General features: G+C 43.5%; 1 long non-coding RNA gene across 1 annotated transcript in view; it reads left to right on the top strand.

Annotated features, from left to right (window-relative positions):
• The window catches only part of LOC307211607, a 21,244-nt gene extending 6,668 nt beyond the window's left edge, over positions 1–14,576 (top strand). The window contains exon 4 of the long non-coding RNA XR_013836526.1: positions 13,873–14,576. This is a non-coding gene — a long non-coding RNA (uncharacterized lncRNA). The remainder of the gene's footprint in view (positions 1–13,872) is intronic.
• The last annotated feature ends 1,905 nt before the right edge of the window (positions 14,577–16,481 follow it).

Here is a 16,481-nt window from a genome sequence, read left to right on the forward strand (position 1 = left end):
AGCCCTTCTGGAAATTCCAAAATCCAGACAATAAGGGCAACTAGGCCAAAAATTGATTTGATTAGGCCTAAATGGCACAAAATAGCTTTTGGGCTTGCAAAATTCTCCAGAGCTCTTCATCGGGCTATGAAGTGAAACTAAAAGGAAAAGATTGCGGATGGTGAAAGCCAAGGGATCTGCAGCTGGGCTGCAGGCTCAAGCTGGAATGTTAGCTAGGGAAGGTAGCAGACATTGCAGTGAAGCTCGGTTGGGTGTCTTGCAGGTTTTGGTGTGCACCAAAGGTTGGTTAGGAGGAGGAAGAGACAAAAAGTAGTTGACACAGTCACATACACACACGCTGATGGGAATATAAAGTCCAGCTGTCACTCAGGCCTGTCTAAGTCCTTAAATGAAAAAGCACATTCCTTGGTAGGTGAAACCAGGAATAAAGAGAAACTTGGCAGTGTAGTGTTATGAGTTTGCAGGTGCTAGACCTCTCTAATCTCCAGATCCAGTAAATGTTGGAATTTAATTAAGGGTTGGAGTGTTAAGATGAGTAGGAGGCACTTCTAATCGCTGGATTCAGCAAGTGTTAATAGTTAATCAAGCTGGGTTCACCTCCTGGGTGATGAGCCCCTGAGGAAATAAAGGATTAAAGGGCTTGTGCTAGACAGCAAATGGATAGGGCGCCATTACTCAACAGACAAAGCCCGAGTTTAGAGAGGTTAGGAAAGATGTGACTTAGAAGGAAAGCAGCAATCTGGAGAGAGAAGGAGAGCAATGTTAGAGACCAGTGTTTGCTTTCTGTTTGAATCTAAGACTGCGGCTATGGGAACAACATGGTCCTCTTGGGGTGTTGATACTGTGAGCCCCTCCATTGTAGGCTCAGGTTGTACATATAAACCATCTGTCTGCTGTGCCTCACTTGCAAAAGGAAACACAAACTCTGGGTAAGTGCCTGAAACCCCTGGAATCTCTCACCGCTCAGATATTGGGGTGTCACACAACAATATTAACAAAGCCAGAGATTCATTCTAGTGATGTGCTAGGAAAAAACAAACCCAACCCCCCAGTCGTGAGCTTTTAATGCCATATTGGGCTTCACTGTATAAATTAATTTAATTAAAAATAGTTTTAATCCACCTTCACCTAAATGTCTCAAGGTAGAAATGTACTTGGTCCAAACCCAATAATTAAACAGCATTAAACAAAATGCAGAATTTAGATACCACCTGCAGCAACCAACAATCAAATATGCAATACACCCCACTCCTCCCTGAAAGCCCAGGCAAAGAGATAGATGTGTCTTCATCTGCTGATGAAGCGACACTGGTCTTATGGCAAGCCGTACCTCAGGGGGAGGTCATTCCAAGGGTGATGAGCCACTGCAAAGAAAGCCCAGTCTCTGGGCCATTTGGATGAGAAGCAGCCTATTTCTTACTTACCGGTACATGCAGAGGCCAATGTATAAGGCAGAGACAATATCTTTCAAAGAATCCATCTCAGTCTTATTTCAACTCAATGAACTTTGCATTAGTCTATCTTATTTGTTCATTTCATTTCTATACCACCAGGGCATTGTACACAAAAATCCAATAAAAATGCACCCCATAAAACATTAAAAGGTCATAAAATCATGCCCTCACATCATGAACCACTGTTGTAGGTGGGACCACGACCAGGACTTCCCTTGGTGATCTGAAAGCTCAGTCCAGCAGATATTTGGAGAGGCGTTCCATTGAGATATTGGTTCCCAGGATGTCTAGGGCTTCATTCACCAGTATGAACTCCTAAATTGGGTTCAGAAGCTCAATAAGGATCAGTGAAATAGGATCCCCTTTCATAACACCACTCAAAACCCAAGCAACTGGATTCTGCACCAGCTGCAGTTACCAGACCATCTACAAGGGCATCCCTATGCATTTATACCCCACCTTTCTTCCAAGGAGCTCAAAGTAGTGCGCATTCTTCTTCTCCCTCTCCATTTGAACCTCAAGGTCACCCAGCAAGCTTCATGGGGTTTCGAACCCTGGTCACCCAGGTCCTAGTCCAACCCTCTAACCACTACACCACATGGGTGTAATTTGATTTAAAACATTCTTGGTGCTCTTTTCTTCCAAACTGTCCTTGCCTTTGCACTTCACTGCTCAATCAAGGAGGAGAGCAAAGGCAGGTAGCCGTTCGGTAGACACTCTGATTGTTGCATTAAGGATGAGAGCAGAGGAATGGAGCCACTGGATAAAAATTGGCTCAGCCAGTTGTTTCCATGTGGGGATGTAGCACCCTGCCTGTGGTTAACGCTTAGCTGGAATGAAATATTCAACGCAGCAATAGAGAAATTAAAATAGTAATTTATTTGTCAGACAAATAAATATGAGGCACAGTGGTATATGGTTACCAAGCTCTGGCCTGGCCTCTTGCCATTCTGGCCAGCACTTATATTTCCTTAATCCAGCCCCCTTGCTCCTCCTGTGGCTGCCTCTGTCCAATCAGCCTGGTTGAAATTCCTATTGGCTGTTTGCTAGAGCCAATCACAAAAGATACACCCATTTCCTTCTTGCCCTTTTATGGAAATCAAAAAGCTATATATTCTTCTATCTATAAATGACAAATAAGTAGTAATATATCTTACATGTGTCTCAACAAGGAATCTTAATTACCAGCTCACCTCTTGCCCTCCTTGCCCTATTGCCTTCCAAAACAGATAATTAATCTTGAATTTTTATCTTATGCATATGTCAAAGATTTAGTTCACATCAACATTGAGATCTCCTTCATTTGAAGGTTTCTAAACAAAAGGCCTGACAACCATATATTAGGAGCGCTCGATTGGCGTCTTCTGTCTGGCAAGGGGGGGCTGGTGCCTGACTTAATTTCAGGATAGTTACAACTCTTACAACTATATGAAATAAGAATCTAGCATTTCTTAAATCCTTTGCATAATTATATTTAAACTAATATATTTAATACATAAATAACCTTTTAAAAGGAAAAGAAATCTTAAAAGGATCTTAGTTTAAGAAACAAACAGCTTTTGAAAAGTCTTCCCAGAAAATGTTCTGTTTCTACCAGCTAGATGCTTTTTCACTGCTCTTGACCTTCTTTAACCTTAGGAAGAAGATATGGCTCATTTTACTATTTATCCACCCTTAATTTGTAGGGTCAGTGTAACCTTGGCTGTCAGCCTGTAATTCCCTTTTTACGACTTTGAGAATTGTTTTCTGCTATAAATCAGGGGGGCCCCTTGTCTAGGAGTAAAAATATCTTGTCAAGGTTTTTAGGCAACTGGTCTTCTAAGACTGGTCTTTTAAGATACAGGCCCTGATTAAACATATAAGCTTTAATAAAAATGCAGGCTTATGATTAGATGCCTCATTCCCCCCTTTCAAGCTCAAGGACCTTCATCCCAAGTGTCCTTGATAGCTTGACCTTCATCATATTCCTGAGGTAAAGCTCTGTATAGGGCCATGATATGAGGTAGAGTTTCATTTGAAATCATCTTGCTAATTGTACTTCTAAAACATGAAATGATACATGGCACCATACATAAAACCATTATTACTACTGTCAAGAAAAACAAGCAAGACAATAGTATCCCTTTGAGTCCTGCGACATTAGGTAACCAATTGGTGAGCCATCCCATATCCCATCCTTCCCATGTTTGTACTGGGACATGTGCTATATTCTCCATCTTTGTGGCCAACACACGGATTGCCTCACCATTATCAGAAATGTTAAAGCAACAGGCATTCCCTGTCAAGTTCAAGACTCCACATAGGCCTCCCTGCCTGGCAAGTACATAATCCATTCCCATTTTCAGCTGCAAAATGGCGGCTCTACTTTCATCCAACTGTTGTGCAATAAGTCTCAAACTCTGGGCCGTTGCATTGGTTACAAGTTCCACTACTGCTTGCAATCGAATTATTCTGTTTAGATTATAAATAGGATCCCGTGCCCCTTGTATGAGCTCACCAGGATTCCAGGAGGCAGGATCATAATAGGCTATAATGCGCTCTGGTGGCCAATCATCAGTACCGCTCCAACTTTGGGTACTTCCTCCTGCTATATGAGAAATGTCAGCGTTTCTTCGTGTACGCTTGGCCGAACTAGTGGGCATAATCCACATTGGTGGTAATACCCATCCCAAGAAACAAGTCCCACTCCATTTGGAAGGGAGTTTCTTGTATGCCCATTCTCCACATATCCACCACAACCATCGGGTCTGAGGTTTTTGGTACGTGGAGTGCAGAAGGCGAAATATCAAAAGGGGTAGAGAGTTCACAGTGCAGTATGTTAGATTGCCTTCTTCTGTCACAGTTATGTTCCATACCATTTTCCATGCATGAATAAAAGGAGGTGCACAGGGCAAGGTATTCCGAGTTCGATACGTAGTACCGTTTGCCCAGGTTTGACTATTCTTAATATAATCCCAAGTATAGTGGCAATGAGAAGAACCTATCATGGTAGGATCAGCTGCATCTGATGATTTATGCACACAGAATTCCCCTTGCACAGGTATAACTCTTATTGGTTTAGTTGAGTTCCATCCGGGGAAATTCTGTACTTCTGTTTGGTGTGGCATTTCGCTTACCATACCAATGGCATTTAATGGTATCGGTAATAAGGGCATACCTCCCTCTGAATCATCTGGCCCAAGAGAGCAAACAAGGCAATTAGTCCTATTTGCAACATTGGCTACCATCTCAGCTAAGCCTACCCACATATTGTGGTCATGGCGGAATCCATATTTAGCAAATTTGGTCAGATTCAAGGACCCTTCCCCTTCCCAAGGGATCAGGATTAATAATAAAATCATGTTGATGTCTAGTATATGCATTCCTTCCACAAAAGATTACCTTATTGTGATAGCAAATAAATATTAGTCCCAATATAATTCCCCCAGTGACAAAAATGGGGAACCACCAAGACCAGAACATATATCCCGAAGATCCCCAATGAGTAATATCCCTTATAATTGTTCCACAAGGGGGCAGTCAATCAATTGTATAAGAGAATCTTTCCATTCACAGTCACTGGTTCAGACGCTCCTCAAGCTTCAGGCGTGCGCAGGTCAGCCAGCTTCCAGGTTGTGGCTGCAGCAGGCCGGTCGTCTAAATGTTGCCCGTGACCTAGCCCGTTCCCGGTAGGGCTAGATACAGGGGTTTTTGGAGAGAGTCAGTTTTAAAGGATTAGAGGGGTCACCTTTGCACGTCCAACTGCCTTCAGACTTCTTCAAACGAGAGTGATGAATCCAGGGGGTCACCTCAGCTACCTTCACCGCTGTTGGAGTAGAGAGCAAGACGGTGTAAGGTCCACGCCACTTAGGTGCAAGTGGATCGCGTTTCCACTCTTTCACCCATACGCTATCGCCAGCCTGGAACTGATGAATCGGCTCGGCAATGCTGCACGGCGTGCGCTCGAGGGCCCACCTGTTAAGAGAAACAAAAACACGGGAGAGAGATTGCACTTGTTCCTGTGTCACATGGTCTCCTATTTGTTTAAGGTCAGCTGGAATATCCTGAACAAAGGGGGGTGGCCTCCCATACAGGAGCTCAAAAGGTGACAACTTAAGTCTTTTTGTGGGTGCACACCGAACACGAAACAGTGTTATGGGTAACACATCTACCCATCCCAATCCCGTTTCCTGGGTTAATTTTGCCAATTGGGTTTTCAGAGTCCGATTCATTCTTTCAGTTTTCCCTGAACTCTGAGGCCTATATGCTGCATGCAGTCTCCATTTCACTTGTAGGACTCGACATACTTCTTGTACTACTTGATCAATGAATGCTGGCCCATTATCACTTCCAATGCATCTAGGTAATCCAAACCTCGGGATCAATTCAGTGAGGAGTCTCTTAGTTACCTCTCGTGCCTTTTCAGTTCGGGTGGGAAAAGCTTCAACCCATCCGGTAAGAGTATCTACAAACACAAGGAGATACTTGAATCCCTTAGAAGGGACCAACTCTGTGAAGTCCACAATTAGGCTTTCCATGGGGACGTATCCCACATGCTGAATTCCAGGAGGTTGTACCGGTCCCTGCCTGGGATTGTTTTTAGCACAAAGAACACATTTCTGTGAAATGCAAGTTGCTAATTGTGATAGATTAATAATATACAACTTCCGACTGAGACTCTCTCTGGTTGCAGTACCGCCAAGGTGAGTAGATTCATGATAATTTCTTACAATTGTGCCTGCTAGATGATGAGGTACATAAATCCTATTATCCGGCAGGATCATCCAACCGTCCTTCACAACCGCTCCTTCCTGTTCAGCCCACTTCCTCTCTTCTGGGGTATAGTGAGGTTTAACTTCTTCTGGAACTACCTCTGGTATGAGGGCTGCTATAAATCCTCCCACAGGCTTTTGGGCTGCCTCTCGGGCTGCTTTATCAGCAGCATGATTTCCTCTGGTTATTGGATCCCTTCCTCGTCCATGACCTTTGCAGTGCATTACAGCAATCTGTTCTGGAGCCCATACTGCTTCCAACAGGATTTCTACTTCAGGTCCATATTTCAAGGCCTTCCCGTGGGCTCCGATTAGACCTCTTTCTTTCCATAGAGCTCCATGTGCATGCAGGGTTAAGAAGGCATATTTAGAATCAGTATAGATGTTTGCCTTACATCCAGCTGCCAATTGCAGAGCTCTAGTTAAACCTATAAGTTCAGCTTTTTGTGCTGAGGTGCCAGCAGGCAAAGCTTCAGCTTCCACAACTTCCTCATTAGTGACCACAGCATATCCTGCTCGTCTGGCACCTTCATGCAGGTAACTGCTACCATCAGTATAATATACAACATCTGGATTTTTCAATGGCTCATCTTTCAGATCGGGTCTACTGGAATAAACTTCATCCATTATTTGGAGACAATCATGTGATTCTTCATCATCTACCTCTGGTAGGGGCAGCAAAGTCGCTGGATTGAGCATATTCACTACTCGTAGATGAATCCTGGGATTTTCACACAATAGGCCTTGGTATCTAGCCATCCTTGGGTTCGTTAGCCAATAACTACCCTTATATTCCATGAGTGTCAGAACAGCATGAGGTACATTCACATACATCGTCTGGCCAAAGGTAAATTTATCAGCTTCTTTGACAAGGCTTGCAGTGGCCGCTACTGCCCTTAGGCATGGAGGCCATCCTTTTGCTACTGAGTCCAATTGTTTAGACAAATAAGCTACTGGACGGTTCCAACTTCCTAATCTCTGGGTCAGGACTGCCGCTGCAATCCCATTCTGTTCATGTACATACAGCTGAAAGGGTTTTTCCGAATTAGGCAATCCAAGGGCTGGGGCCTCCATAAGTCGTTGTTTGATAACTAAAAAGGCTTGTTTCTGCTCAGGTCCCCATACAAATGGGTCCTTTTCTGCACCTCGAGTGCTTTCATGTAAGGGCTTGGCCAGACTGCTGAAATCAGGTATCCATAGTCTACAAAACCCTGCTGTTCCCAGGAATCCTCTAAGTTGTTTTCTTGTGGTAGGTTCTTTGATAAGGCAAATAGCTTCTTTCCTCTCTGGTCTCAATGCTCGTTGTTGGTGTGAGATGTCAAAGCCCAAATATTTGACCTTTTCTAAACATAACTGTGCCTTTTTCTGGGAAACTCGGTAGCCAGCTTCCCAGAGCAAGTGGAGCAGTTCCTCTGTCCCTTCTTTACAGGTATCAAAATCCTTTGCCGCTAGTATAAGATCATCCACATATTGCAGAACCACCTTTTCTCCCGGTATTGAGGGGTAACTTGTTAGATCCTTCGCCAAGGCAGTGCCAAATAAAGTTGGGGAATTTTTGAATCCCTGGGGCAATCTTGTCCAGGTTAGCTGGCCTTTTGTTCCTGTCAAAGGGTCTTCCCACTGGAAGGCAAATATAGGTTGGCTCTGTGGTGCCAGCCAGCAACAGAAGAATGCATCTTTCAAGTCCAATACAGTAAAAAATGTTGCTTCTGGTGGGATCAAACTCAGCAAGGTATATGGGTTTGGTACATTTGGGTGCAAGGTCTCGATAGCCTGGTTTACGAGCCTCAAGTCCTGTACTGGCCTGTATTCATCTGTCCCAGGTTTTCGAACAGGCAAAAGGGGTGTGTTCCATTCTGATTGGCAGGGCTTAAGCAGACCATATTTTAATAGGCGGTCCAAATGTTTCTGGATGCCCTCTGCTGCTCGCCGGGGTAAGGGATATTGCTTTACAGATACAGGGGTAGCCATAGGTTTTAGGGTTACTACAATTGGAGCTATATTCTTAGCCATTCCTGGTGGGCTATTTTCGGCCCATACTCCTGGTGGCACCTGTAGAGTTCGGAGGAGCTTGTTTAATTCTGTATCTAATGTGGGTTGGACTTGCAAGGCTGACATTAGGCGCCATGATTGTTCCTTAGGTACTGAGAGGGTAATTATTCCTGCTGCTTTTGATGGCAGTTTCATTTCTGGACCTCGAGGAGTGAAGGTGATTTGGGCCTGCAATTTGGACAGCATATCTCTGCCTAAGAGAGGTATTGGACACTCAGGTATATACAAAAACTGATGGGTTAAACGATGTCCCCCAATCTGGCATTCTAAAGGTTGGAGGAAAGATCTCTTAGCTGACTGTCCAGTGGCACTTTTAATGACTACGCTTTTGGATGCCTTTTTCTGCAATAGTTCTGGGAGTACTGAGTATTCAGCCCCAGTATCAATCATAAAGTCTATTAAATGGCTCCCTAATTGAATCGTGACCGTGGGCTCCTGGAAGCCTAACTTTATGGAGTCCGGTCGTTCCTAGTCTTGGGTAAAATCCTCTTCTGCCAGTCCAATGAAATTGTCTCTACTCCGTCCTTGTCCAGGTCTCTGATATCTTCCATCTCGGATCATTCCCCGTCCCCGTCCCTGGTTTCTTGGGCCGGAGCCTGGGCCTGGGCCTGGACCTGGGCGTACTTCTTCCAACCTCAAGGGTTCAGGACACTCCCGCTTCCAGTGACCCTCCTTCTTGCAATTTGCACATTGATTCCTTCCCAGTGGTGGATTCTTTCCCCGTCCTCTCCCTCCATTTAAGGGGCGGTAATCTTGCTTCACTGCTGTGGCTAGCATTACCATCTTTTCCTTCTGCCACTTCTTCTTCTCTTGTTTCTCAGCCTCATCCCTATTCCGATAAACTCGGCGTGCAATGGCCATAATTTGGCTCATCAGCATCCCTTCCCATCCTTCTGATTTCTGAATTTTCTTACGAATGTCAGAAGCGCACTGGGCCACAAATGTAGCAGTAATCATTCTGCTGTTTTCAGGGGCTTCAGGGTCAAAAGGAGTCCATATACGATAGGCTTCCTGCAGCCTCTCTAAAAAGTCTCCCGGACTCTCATTTGGTTTCTGTTCTACTTCTGAGACTTTAGACATATTAGTGGGCTTCTGGCATGCCCTGCGGATACCTTGCACAAGTGTCTGGCGGTAGGTGGTAAGTCTGGCCAGGTGAATTGCATTGTTTGGATCCCAATTAGGATCTTCCAAGGGAAAGTTGTCCTGAAGATGACGATCAATATTAAAAATATTTCCCACTCTGGCCTGCTCACGCAAATATATCTGTGCCTTTTCAATTATGTCTCTCCTTTCCTCAGTGGTGAAAAGAGTATTTAGGAGCTGGCGACAATCTGTCCAAGTAGGACTATGAGTATTTACTATTGAAGTCACCAAGTCCATCATAGCCTGAGGTTTTTCTGCGAAAGATGGGGTGTGTGTTTTCCAATTCATCAGATCCGTAGTCGTGAATGGAATATATTGCAGGGTCGAAGTTCGAGGTGGCCGTGGTCCGGGTTGCCCGTTAACCAGCACAGGCTCCTCAAGTGCATCAAATACTCTTCTAAGAGGGGCTACTACGTGACCTTTTTCTTCACTTTGCTCTAGGGGCCTCAAATCATAGGGGATAGTATTTGTCCCAAGGCGTTCTTTTAGCAGCTTTATACGCCTGGCTGTATTGCTTGCTGACCGATCAAGGTCTCCCTGTAACTTCTGTAATATTTCTCTAGGACTTGGATGTACAGGGGTTTGGGGTAGGCAATCAGTTGTTCCACTAAAGGAGACTGTAGATGGAGGTCTATTAGGAGTCACAGGTGGAATAACCACTTCTGCTTGGGCTTTATTATAGGACTCCAATGCCTCCTGAAGATATTTATCATAATCTATCAAGGAATCAAGCTCTGTGACTCCACCCCCATTATTCATTCCAGTTTCTTGCCTTGGGGTTACAACTGGTGAAGTGTTTGGATTAGGCTCCCTTCGATGTGGAGCATAGGGTGGAGGTGGAAGCACCTCTTCCTCTGGTCCCTCAAAAATGGGTTTGAGTTTATTTGGCAAGATTCCTTTCCTAGCTTCGGCTTTTACAGCCAATAATTTGCATCGTTTGACTTTGCATTCCCTTATCCATGGAGGATTTTTATTTAATGTGCTCAGCCAAGAATCTATATATGAAAATTGTTCTGGGCACCCTCCAGTTTCTTTGGTGATATCAGACCAAAGTTTGCTTACTAAATTTATATCAAAGGTTCCCTGAGATGGCCATCCAGTATTGTATTTCGGCCATTCTAATTCACATAACGTTCTCAAGCGCTCTGGCGTCATTTTGACTCCATATGCCCCTGAGAAGGCTTTCTTAAAATTATTTAACATACATTCAAGAGGTGTATTTCCCCCCTTTGAACCCCCAATTCCCATTGTATGGCCCTGTGAAGTATCCACTCAGTCACACACACATGCGCTTTGTGAGGTTTCTCGCCTAGTGAAGTCGCCTTACTAGGAACCGGAGTACTACTCACTCCACACTCAGGTCAGCTACAAATTGCTCTGTACTTTCTCACACATACAATGCGCTGGATACTTCACCACACTCTACCTCCCAACCTTTCCCTACACCAGATCACCATCTGATGTACCCAGCCACCTAGCGTACTCAGTTCCCCCTTACTGAGACGCAGAAGTTTGATCAAGACTTCTCTTCCTCCCAATTAATTGGAGGGCCAAAACCCCTTTGTGCACTTACCCTTGGCTGGTTCCCCCCGGTCCGTCGCCGCCAGTGAGCAGGGTATCAGACAGACGAGTCTTCTGCGTTCCCCTGGAAAAAATTTCCCAGTGCGCGCTGGGTAAGCAGTTTAGAGGTCCTCTCTCTTGTACCCTGCCCAGTAGGGCGAAGGGGCTGCGTTCCAGCAGACCACTTATCCGAGTCACAGAGGCACCATAAAATGTAGCACCCTGCCTGTGGTTAACGCTTAGCTGGAATGAAATATTCAACGCAGCAATAGAGAAATTAAAATAGTAATTTATTTGTCAGACAAATAAATATGAGGCACAGTGGTATATGGTTACCAAGCTCTGGCCTGGCCTCTTGCCATTCTGGCCAGCACTTATATTTCCTTAATCCAGCCCCCTTGCTCCTCCTGTGGCTGCCTCTGTCCAATCAGCCTGGTTGAAATTCCTATTGGCTGTTTGCTAGAGCCAATCACAAAAGATACACCCATTTCCTTCTTGCCCTTTTATGGAAATCAAAAAGCTATATATTCTTCTATCTATAAATGACAAATAAGTAGTAATATATCTTACATGTGTCTCAACAAGGAATCTTAATTACCAGCTCACCTCTTGCCCTCCTTGCCCTATTGCCTTCCAAAACAGATAATTAATCTTGAATTTTTATCTTATGCATATGTCAAAGATTTAGTTCACATCAACATTGAGATCTCCTTCATTTGAAGGTTTCTAAACAAAAGGCCTGACAACCATATATTAGGAGCGCTCGATTGGCGTCTTCTGTCTGGCAAGGGGGGGCTGGTGCCTGACTTAATTTCAGGATAGTTACAACTCTTACAACTATATGAAATAAGAATCTAGCATTTCTTAAATCCTTTGCATAATTATATTTAAACTAATATATTTAATACATAAATAACCTTTTAAAAGGAAAAGAAATCTTAAAAGGATCTTAGTTTAAGAAACAAACAGCTTTTGAAAAGTCTTCCCAGAAAATGTTCTGTTTCTACCAGCTAGATGCTTTTTCACTGCTCTTGACCTTCTTTAACCTTAGGAAGAAGATATGGCTCATTTTACTATTTATCCACCCTTAATTTGTAGGGTCAGTGTAACCTTGGCTGTCAGCCTGTAATTCCCTTTTTACGACTTTGAGAATTGTTTTCTGCTATAAATCAGGGGGGCCCCTTGTCTAGGAGTAAAAATATCTTGTCAAGGTTTTTAGGCAACTGGTCTTCTAAGACTGGTCTTTTAAGATACAGGCCCTGATTAAACATATAAGCTTTAATAAAAATGCAGGCTTATGATTAGATGCCTCATTGACATCCCAGCCCAGTGAACTTCACTGCTGCTTATCATCAAGAGTTTAGTGGCAGAAAAACTCAGATATTTGCCTGCCATCCCTCTCCACAAATCACCTGGCGTGTTAGCATGTAATGTCATGTTTTCTGCAAAGTAGGGAACTGAAAAGGCCTTTTTCTGAGCTTGTTTATTATTTTTGTAAGCAAATGTTGGAATTATATAGATCAGCTTATCAGTGTACATAAATTGTGATGTGCAGGACATATATTGATTTCCTTATGCTTAGTTAGTGAAACCCTCCACAATTGCATCTATAAGAATCCCACATGCATGGTGTTATTTCTCTGCAGTGTTGGATTGCAACTCAGGCACTGGTGCTCAGTAACGATATGCTTTCACAAGCCTTTGTATGCATTCCACATCATGGCTCTGAAAGGCATAGCTGGCTACAGGCAAGATTAAATGACAGTTGTATGTTACTGACCTCTAGTGGTGGCCTATTTTGTGACACATAAATATTATCGGTGGCAATATATTGTAGGATTTTGTTTATAACAGGGCCTCTGGAATATCACCAGGCCTCATCTGCTGCCATCTTTCAAGGAACTCTCTAAGTAATTAATTACCACTAAAGATTAGCTTGGTTTTTTTTCAAAAAATGCAGTCAGTCATGTAATTATCAATTCACGTGCTGGACAGCTGGTGAACGGCACCCTTTGATGCCAACGTACCATATGTTATGTGTTATATACACATAATACATTTAAAGAAAATTCCCCTACCCCAAGAATCAAGGGAACTGTAGTTTGTTAAGGTGCTGAGAACTGTAGCTCTGTGAAAATAAACTATAGTTCCCATGATTCTTTTTTTTTGGGGGGGAGGGATGTGCTTTAAATGTAAGCAATCAACATCTGGACAAATTTTCATTAGTTCACAAACCATAAAAATCACTGCATCATCATGATGATAAAGATGATAATAATGATCTAAATTAAAAATACTAGAATGTGAAAGGATACTTCCTAAGCTATAAGAAAATAGAAGTTACAATTTCCAAAATTAGTTGGCCACCAGGCTTCATGGAAATGACTTTCAATTGGTTTGCCCACTATGAACCTCTGATTCCCCTATCACTAATATAGGTGAATTAACTTATTTATTTTTCCTCTGCCAAATGTTGGCAGTCACAACAGAAGTAACTATGATTTAGTTTAGATTCTCGCATCGCAGGGGGTTACACTAGATGACTCCCAGGATCCCTTCCAGCTCTACAGATCTATGATTTTATGAGCCACTCCAAGATCACCTTGACTTGCTTATCAAGATGACTGTCTGGCTTCAGGTAAATAAAGGGTACTGATGCCAATGGAAGCTTTCTTCCCAATTCAAATAGTAGCTTCAGAGGAGCATGTTTTGTCAATAATAAGGCAGGGGAGGAATGGGTATCTGCTGTGATTCAGGTCATTATCACCCTACCCCACACCACTGCTTTTTAAAAAATGTGCACATTACTTGCAAAGATGCATTTAACATCACAAGTCATTTGACCTTAATAGACCAGGAGTGCATAGCTTTAAGATTTCTTAATCTGACTTTTACATTTCTTTTTAACTCAGGAGAACCACACTGCTACATTAATCATATGAAAATGGTGATTTGGAAGAAAAAGAAAATACGAGCCAGCCCCAATCAAGGTTGTAAAAATTATATATTCAGTACAACGTTCATAAATCTTAGTTATTACAAAAACCCTATCATTTTTTAGGCAATGCAAGCAATACAAACATGAAATGCAATGCATGTTAAGTACTTTGTCACATTTTAAATTTAGTATTTCCTTCTAACTTTTTTCCTCTGCATGACCTCTTCTCTCTCTCCTCTCTCTTTTCTCTGTTCAGTTTGTTGTTGTTCTGTTTGCTGCTGCTGTTCAGCTTCTGCCTGCTTTCCCCTTTCTGCTGAATTCAACATCAACAGAACACAAAGCTTTCACTCTCTCAGAAACTGACAGCAAGGGGGGCCAGGTGGTCTAGGCAAGGGAGCCAGTGGGCTGCAAGAGGCATCTGATAATCTGGTGCCAACTCACCCACATGTGCCACTGAGTCCAGGGAGAGGAGGAATAATGCAGATATATAGTGGTGCAGCCATCTGTGCCCCTTGGCCAAACTTTAATATTCCCACAAAGAAGCAATAAACGCTTGCAAATAAAGGGCATTTGAAATTCTGCCCGGGGAGGTGGGGCTACAGTTCAAACTCCTGAGCTCACCTTTCATAACCAGAACTTTAGAAGCTACCCCAAACAGACAGGTAAAATATTGCAGGCACTCCAGGGCTGCCCCCGATTTACAGAAGCCATCCCAGTTTCTGATTTAATCCTGGAATGTCCCGCTTCTCCTTAGGACGTCCCTATTTTCATTGGAGAAAATGTTGGAGGGTATGGAGTTATCCAACCCCTGAGCCATCTGAAGGCTATTCTGTATAGGGAAGGGTTTTTTAATGTTTAATTATGTTTTTTATATATGTTGGAAGTCGCCCAGAGTGGCTGGGGCAACCCAGTAAGATGTGTAGGGTATAAATAGTAAAATTATTATTATGGGATGGGACGTCCCTATTTTCATTGGAGAAATGTTGGAGGGTATGATATTGCTCATATCACAACATATGCTTGCAATAGCAAAGACTTAGGTCCAAGTTTGTTTAAGGAACTTGGAACTAAGGCAAATCATTGAAAGGTGAGTCTTTTCATTCTGAGTGGCAGAAATGGATGAGTGTGTGTGCGCACCATAGGCATAGTGCTGTATCCAATAGTGGCACTGTGTCAGTGGAAAAAGACTTCCACTCATACAACAGGATTTTCCCTTCATCTTCTCCCCCTACAGCAGCTCATACACCCTCAGTGCTGCACCGGTGGGGTTCCCCAGGCACAATAGAACTTTCATTACCTCTTCTCTCCCCCCCCCTCCACTTCAAAAATCTGTTCCAGAGGGCATTCCAACCCTCCAGAGCTAATGTTGAGGGTGGAGTGGGGGGCTAAGGAGACAGGTTAGGCGAAGCTCCACTGCATGCACCCAAGTCTGGCAGTTTGTACAATCTGAATCATTCAAAGATGAAGAACCTGTGGCTCTTCAGGTGTTGCAGGACTACAACTCCCATCCTTGAGACTTTGGCCTTTGTCCATAATACCTTAAGTTCATGTGAGTCCAGCCACACCAGGAGACCCACATGTTCCCCTTTCCCGACATAGCTTCTAAGTGAATAGCTATCCAAGATAAGGTGTTTTCTATTGTGGCACCTAGCTTGGAAACTCCTTCCTTTGGGAAGTTCTCCTAGCAACTTTATTCTTAGTAGCACTGACTTAATGCCATAATGGCATTTCTATCCTTTTGTAAGTTGCTTTAATTTTTTTTAGTGCCATTTTATCTCTGTTTTACTCTGCATTGCTGCATTATTGTGGATGCAAATTGTTATATTATTGTAAGCCTCCTTGCAGATTGTAGGGATGGGTTCTGGCTCAACTTTAAATCTGCTTCCATGCCTACATTATTCAAAATCAACACGCTGTTCCGCTAAAAGCAGGCAGTGCTGCATGATTTCCCTTGCAAAACGTATCTGATACGGATGCAATGCGCTGTCACCGCACTAAATGCAAACACCCCTTGCGTTTCGTTCACTGGCAAACAACCACGTGGCTCTTCTGCATCCAGGGTGTAAAATGGAGATTCCAAATTAAACCGGAAGCCAGATGTGAGCGCGTGCAAATGTGACACATGGATGTGATCACAGACTCGTAGAAATTGGCTTGCGCGCACAACCAGCTTCCGAGTTTAGTCCGAAATCCTTTTTTGTGTCTGTGTTCCACCTGGCACGTGATTTAAATACTCTCCCCGTCCCCTTTAGCGTAAAGATTCTAAAGCCCAAGCGTAAGGTGTCGGTATCGCACAAGGCTCGTGCGTACATTGCATGATTTGGGCTGGGAGGGAGGAATTTAAGAAGATTGACCTTTTGCTGCTGCTGCTGCTTCAAACCAGCCTCGTAGCCCCACTTTTATAAACTGCGGTACCAGCAGCGTGCTAAAATGCAAGAGTGTTGCCAGCTGCTGTTCCCCAACCACATCCCTCCAAGCCGCAGAAGGGTAACGGGGAGCATACTTCTAAAATACTTTGAAACTAACACACACACACATTTCAGACGAAATTGTAAAGAGAATAAGTTCCTGTCCTCGCTGTTG

Source organism: Podarcis cretensis, assembly GCF_951804945.1.
Source record: "Podarcis cretensis genome assembly, chromosome: 2".
NCBI classification, from domain to species: Eukaryota; Metazoa; Chordata; class Lepidosauria; order Squamata; family Lacertidae; genus Podarcis; species Podarcis cretensis.